Genomic DNA, 6,975 nt, shown 5'->3' with positions numbered 1-6,975 from the left:
CCACAAGGAGTTCTTGGTGACAAGCCTGAATCTCCCCCTCACCCCTATCCAGCTGACAGCCACTTAGGTCACAAGTGCTGTTCCAGGACTGACTCCAGGCAAAGGGGAAGGGCCTCTGGTGGCTATGGGTGTGCAGGACCTGAGCAGGCCAGGACCCGGGTCCCTGACGCCAGTCCTGGGTGGACGCCTGGGCCGTGACTGCCACCTCTGCTTCCCCACGTCACTCCACCCGATTCCTCCGTGGCCTGCTCTGCACCTGAGCGAGACACTCCCGGTGCCCTCTCCCAGCCCGGAGCTCTCCAGCCCGCTCTGGATCCAGAGCCTGGGAAGAATTCCCCGAGTTGTTTCCGAGTTTGTTTCCGTCTGCACAGTCCTCCGAGCCATCCCCGCACTGCCCCCACAGCCCGCCCTCCCCAGGAGGTCGGAAAAGTTGAAAATGTGGCAGCCGATCAGGCTCCGGGTGACTGGAGTGGCAGATCTGCCCAGGCCTCCCGGAGACAGGGCCCCGCAGCCCTGACTGGCGGCCCGAGGCCCCTCCCGCTGCTGCGCCAGCCAAAGACAGGCGGGCTGCCCGGTGGTGCCACCGCAGCCCGGGAGCTCATTGGCTGCCCCCGCCCAGGGTCACCACAGCCTGCCCTGTCTACGAGCTGCCACTTGTTAGCTGCAGTTGGCAGAGGCGTTGCTGGGTGCCCCCCTCAATTCACCCACCTCATCCCTCTGCCCTCACTGCACAGCTTGGTGGCAGCAAGCCAGAAGGGGTGGGACACACTGAGGCCAAAAAGAGGCTTTGACAAGTACCACCCCCACCCCCACTGTCTAGTGGCGAAATGAGCCACCAGTCCGTCCAAGCTCCCGTGTGGGCCAGCTTATCTCCTTGTCCCAGGCTGATCCCGCGTCTGCTCCAGGGGGCAAGGAGCACACACCCTGGCCTGACTATAACCTCATCCCCACCCCAGGTCGCCCAGACAAAGTCACCTGGCCATCTAGAGCAGGCACGGCGCAGTGCCAAGACTCGGGCAGACAGACTGTTGACACAGTGCTGGTTCAGAAGCAACTCAGAATCCCTACCAGATGTCACACCATGTGACATAAGCAAGTTGGCCCATTTCCCAGAGCAGGAAACAGGCTTGGGGGAGGAAAGGTGACAGCCAAGGGTCTTCAAGAAGCTGTTCTTGTCTTTGGGGCCTGTGTACAAAGTGACTGTTTTGCAAACACTTGCTGAACCCAGATCACTGTACTCAGGAGATCAAACCCACTCATGCCAAGTAAGTGGGCAGGAGACCTCCTGAGTCCAGGGGGTGGAAAGGCCACACCAAGGACAGTGGCACGTGGTCTGAGGGGCTTGGGCCAGGGATGAGCTGCCCATTCGAGTTGGTGTCTCTCCTGACAGCGACAGAGGTGTCCACCCTGCTGTACAGGACAACATCCCGGAGGCTGCAGCATCCCAGGAGGCAGGTAGCAGACTGGTTGTTGAGTGTCCTCAGTGCGGACCCCACAGCCCAGCTGCCTGGGGTGGATCCTGACTTGGCCATTTACTGGCTGGGTGACCTTTTTGGGGTTTTTTTTGGTTTTGTTTTTGTTCTGAGACAGGGTCTCACTCTGTCACCCTGGGTAGAGTGTAGTGGTGTCATCATAGCTCACCGCAACCTCAAACTCCTGGGCTCAAGCGATCCTCCTGTCTCAACCTCTGAGTACCTGGGACTACAGGTGCACACCACGACGCCTGGCAAATTTTTCTATTTTTGGTAGAGATGGGGTCTCGGGGTCTTACTCTTACTCAGGCTGGTCTAACGCTTCTGACCTTAAGCGATCCTCCCACCTTGGCCGCCCAGAGTGCTAGGATTACAGGCGCGAGCCACCGCGCCTGGCCTATTACCTGCGACGTTTTATCTGCATAACCAGACAACCTTTACTCACCACACACTTCCTCCCCTCACCGTTCTGTGTTGCCACCCGTCCCCTAAGCCCTAAGTCCCTCTTCTTTTCTTAGCTCAGGATGCCACCCCTCTTGGAGTCTCATATCTCATGGGGCTCCTCTGTCTACGTATGTAATTATTATAAATGTAGTTTTTCTCCTGTTCAGTTTATATGTCAATTTAATTCCTAGCCCAGGCAAAGAACCCATAAGGGTAGAGGGAGCCATTTTTTGCTCTCCTATACCACTTTACTCTCCCTCTGCCTCAAGTGTCCTTATCTGCAAAATGGGAGTAACAGAAATACCTACCTCTTTGGGTGGTTGTGAGGAATAAAAGAGTTATCACACATAAAACTTAAAACAGTGTCTGGTACACAGTAAGCTCCACTCAAGAGTTTGCTATTTGTCCTCAGTGGACAAAGATTAACTGAGCACTGACTGGGTGTCAAGTCCCACTCCTGGGAAACCGCGAAGGTGGCTGAGATGTCGACTGCCCATGAGGAACTCCGGGAAGGCAGGATAAGAGGAACGGAGCCCGGCGGGCAGAAGGTCGGTAGAAACCCTGGGAGTGTGGCAGGTGCGAGGGCCCTGCCTGGGGACGTGGTAAAGGAGCTGGCCTTTGCCAGGGAGGTGGGCGTGCTCCAGGCAGAGGGAACAGTGTGAGCAGAGGCTTGGAGGTGGGATGGGAGGGGACGCATTCAGGGAACAATGCCTAGGCCAGGTCCCCAGTCTATAACTGTCATCATGCCAGTCACACCCAGGCCCTTGGGCAGCAAAAGAACTTTCCCAGGAATGAATGAAAGACCCTGAGCTTCTCCACTCCAGGCTGTACCCTGTCCACTCAGTTACTCATTCAGCTGCCCTTAGGAAAGCCACAGCTCTATAAGGCCAAGGGGGCCATATGGGTGGTGGGGGGGTGGAGCAGAAAGAGCTGTCACACCCCCCAGACCCTCATAAAGGGATGTTTCCCTGGGGACACGGCCCGGACCTGCTGTCTCTGCCACAGCCGGTTGGGCAGAAAATAAAGGTCATGGCCCAGGCAGGACAGGGGAAGACACACTCTAAGACCCCAGGGGCTTTGCTCAGGCAGGGGAGGGTGTGCCTCACTGCCACACCTTGCCCACCCCCACCCTCCCCTCCCCTCCACCAAGTGGGTCTAAACAAAGTCCCTAGGGAGGGCAGCCGCTCAGACCGCAGCTAGATTTTCCCTGGGGAGCACAGGGTGCAGTTCCCAGGGGAGCTGGTGCTGGTAGGGGCAAGAGGTCAGGCCAGGGCCTTCAGGGCCTCTGGCTGGCAGCATCCCCCACCTTACCTGGATTGTTCTCATTTTCTGTTGGACACAAATGAGGAGGCCCAAGGGACATACCTGAGCAGCACGGGAGGATGCTGGCCGTCTCTGCGCAGGTGCGGAAGGTGGGGGCCAGAGGGAAGAAGCGAGGGCTCAGCCAGGCCAGGCCTCATCCCCTCATGCTGACAGTCCCCTAAAACGCTCCCCTGACCGTGTCACTCCTGGTGAGGTCCTTTTCCTGGCTCTGACTCCACTGCCTACTGGAGCCTCCTCCACCTTCCCTGCCACGCTGGCCTGCCCCCCGCCATCCTCCACTGCACTGATGCCCCGGACACCCCAGCGCACAGCTAACTCCTCTCACCTTCCAGGCCCCTCCTCAGGGAGGTCTGGCCTGGCCCTGGAGGGCCCTCTCACATTGCAATTCTGGTGACAATTGTGTAGTGCAAGGACGAAGGTTTCCCCTCTGGAGAGGCAGGGGAGTGTCAGTCTTGTTCAGGCTGCAGCCTCAGGGCCTGGGCCTGGGCCTGGACACTGTGGGGCCTCCATGGAGGAGCTGAAGAAAGGAAGGGGCCCCCTCCGCACCGAGTCATTTGTCTGGATGGCCGGTTGTGGCTGTCCCTCCGCAGCTTTCTCAGGCTCACCACCTCCTCTGCCCAGGGTCACCCTGTGGGCTGCTTTGCAGCCATAAACCTGCACAATGGACCAGACGCTTCTCCCAGACCTTAGAGGGCGCAGGCCTGGGGTCATCAGGCCAAGGTGAGCCCGGCTGCTCGTTCACTGATCTCTCGTGGGACGAGCACTGATTGGGGCCTTTCTCCCTTTCCCCACCTCCTGGGGGAGGCAGAGTCCTGCTGAAAACACCCATGTCTCCTGCCCCTGAGTGAGGATAGGTGCACCAGGGGCCAATATGAGAATCACAAACGGTGGTCGGGGGACCACTGACTCCTGTCCGCAGAGGTCACCTCCCCGAGGGGTGGAAGAGGATGCTCTCTCCAGTGCTCAGGCCTCTGCCAGATGACGCCACCCACTCCTGGAGTCAGACCCAGTTCTGTCCCTGGCTGCTCCGGTGCTGCCCTTGCCACAAGCCTCAGGCCTCTGGCAGGCTTTGCCACCTGCTGGCTGCCATCTCATGGCCCTGCGTGCTGAAGATGGCATCATGGACGCCGAATTTTGCTTTCGGCCATATGTCAAACAGCCCTGCTACCACCACTGCAAGTGCCATACAGGCAGCAGTTGTGTCAGTGGTTTCAGGCAGCAAATCACAGGCCTTGCAAGGCCACAGCTGGTGCTCAGGGCTTCCTCTCTGTGGATGTCTGCAGACCTCAGTCTCCCTCTGGTCTCTTCTTGGTGCTGAAGCTCTGAGCACAAAGTCCAGAGATCAGGGTTCCAGCCTCAGCTATACGAGGACACGCTATGTAAGGAAGCATTTCTCATTTGTGTTATTACTTACAAAATCTTATATAATTATTATCATCATCCCACGGACCTCACAAGTTCAGTCACTAAGGATGTCAGCCTCTGTCAGCCTCTGAGTTTATAGGTGTTGAGGCTGCCCACGTCTGCTAGTCTGACCCAGGCGGGCTTTGTACAAACAGGCCAACCCAGGGGCTGGGCTCCCTCCCGGACCCAGCCTCACCCCAGGACCCCAAGCCCAGGGCTCTGCTTTCAGGACCACGTGCTCACTGCCAGCCTGGAGTTCACGCGGTGGGGTGGGATTTGAGCCCAGAGGATCAAGTTGCGTGACCTACATCTGCCCATATTATTAGCTCTGGAGCCAGGGCGGCCCGGGCTGTAACACAATTCAAGGAACTGTTGACTTGGCTCCCGTTTCCAGCCCAGCAGCTGGGAGGGACACATGGAGGGGGCATCAGGCCTCTGGCTCCTCCCAGCCCCCCACCCCGTTGTGGTGACAGCCAGAGAAGACTGCAGGACGATTGCACGTCCCCCCTGGATGCTGCTGATGTCAGTGCAGGCATCAGGGCTACCCTGGTCAGCTGCCTGTCCCTGGCCTCCTCCCGTACCTGTTTGTGCAGTGCCAGCTTCCAAGGACCAGGCCTCCCCGCCCCCCCTCCTTCCTCTCTCTGCCCGCCCTGCCCAGGGCCGGCCCCTTGCTAACTGGTGCCAGGAGGTGCCTTGGCGTGGGCGACCCTGCCTTCTCAGCTAGGAAAATATGCCCCAGGCCCCTGCAGGAGGAAAGTTCCCCTTTTCTGCCTCCCTCATCAACTCCTGCCTCCTCTTTCGGCCACTGGTGCCTGCAGGTGCAGCAACCTGGGGACAAGCCAGGACGAGCCACCCTGGGTGTGGGCCAGGTGCCCCCACTGTGACTCCAGGAAAAGACCAGGGCTCCTGGCTGAGCACCCAGCTCTGCATCCACGGGGGGATCTTGAGCCGGTCTCCTAAGGTCCCTGAGCCCCCTTCCTCATCTGCCAAGTGGACATCTCATCCCTGTCCTACAGGCTGACGGGGGACATCAGACAAGATCTGTGGAAGTCCTTTGCAAGCCTAGGAGTGCCCCACAGGTTAGCTTGCATAGAAGCTTTTGGCCCTGTACTTCCCCAGGAAGAGACAAGGGGCCTGTGTCCCCACTGACCTCTGCATTACAAGGACTGAGACAGACCTCAGTGTCAGCAGGAACTGGTAGTAAGAGAATCTGGAGATTTCAACACTGGATAGACGGTGCCAATGAGTGCTGGGCTTGGGGTCTAATTACTGGGCTGCCTGGAGAGGAAAACAAGGACAACATCCTTGTCCTCGAGGCACAACTAATAGTGACAGCAGGCGCTGTGAAGAGGGGTTCTCAAACCGGTGTCCCTGGAGCCCTTGGGCCCCAAAGGGTGCAGGAGTGAGAGGTGAGAAGGTTCTTTTTTATTTATTTATTTATTTATTTAATTATTTATTTTGCTCCTTGATCTTGGTGAGAGAGCTGTTTCAATCACCCACTGTGATTTCTTTTATTTAGTGCAATTAGAACTTTCATTGAAGAAGCGGTTTCACTACCAAAATAAATATTTAAAGGCCAGAGACCTAATCCAACCCCACAGTTTTACCAATGAGGAAACCGAGGCTCAGAAAAGAGAAGTGATTTGCTAAGGTCACCCAGCTCAGTGGCATCGGAGCTGCTGCCTGGGCCACGGACCCCTGGGCTGTGGAAAAAGAGCCAACACCCCGCGGATGAGGGGGACAGAGGCCCAGTGGGATGCCCCTTTCAAGACCTGGGCCTCAGTCACAGCTCCCCTGCCCTGACCCCAGAGGACAGGCCTCGGGGCCAGGAGCCATGTCGTCCCAAAGGAGGCAGCAGCAGGCCCTGATCTGGACAGACAGGAGGGCAAAGGCGTCCTCTGTCCACTTCCCTGACCAGCCGAGCACGCTGCATGCAGGTTGTCAGCCCGGCAGGGCCTCTCCAGCCAAGCAGCGAGCCCCACCCCGGCCTGCCCGCTGCCCAGGCGTTCTCTCAGATTCCTCATTCTAGTGTCTGAGGCAGGCAGACAGGTCCCTCTCTTCCCATTTTACAACTGGGCACACTGCGGCACCAACAGTAAGTGGGCCTGGGGCCAACCTTGCCTGATGTAAACCCTGTGCTCTTGGCATAATTTCTTGCCATTTCCGGGTGGCTCCCCCCAGCCCCAGCCTCTGTGCTCCCTTCCACCCAGCCCTGCACTTGGCAGGCTCCTCCACCCCTCCCTGGCTTTAGCAAAGGCAGCTGCCCCGACCAAGCTGGCTCCAGGGGTCTCCCAGCCAGCCCGGAGCTCTGGGCCTTTTCCACGCCAGCCCC

This window comes from Propithecus coquereli, unplaced genomic scaffold (assembly GCF_000956105.1).
Source record: "Propithecus coquereli isolate 6110/MARCELLA unplaced genomic scaffold, Pcoq_1.0 Scaffold80, whole genome shotgun sequence".
NCBI lineage: Eukaryota > Metazoa > Chordata > Mammalia > Primates > Indriidae > Propithecus > Propithecus coquereli.
This window is presented reverse-complemented; position numbering follows the sequence as displayed.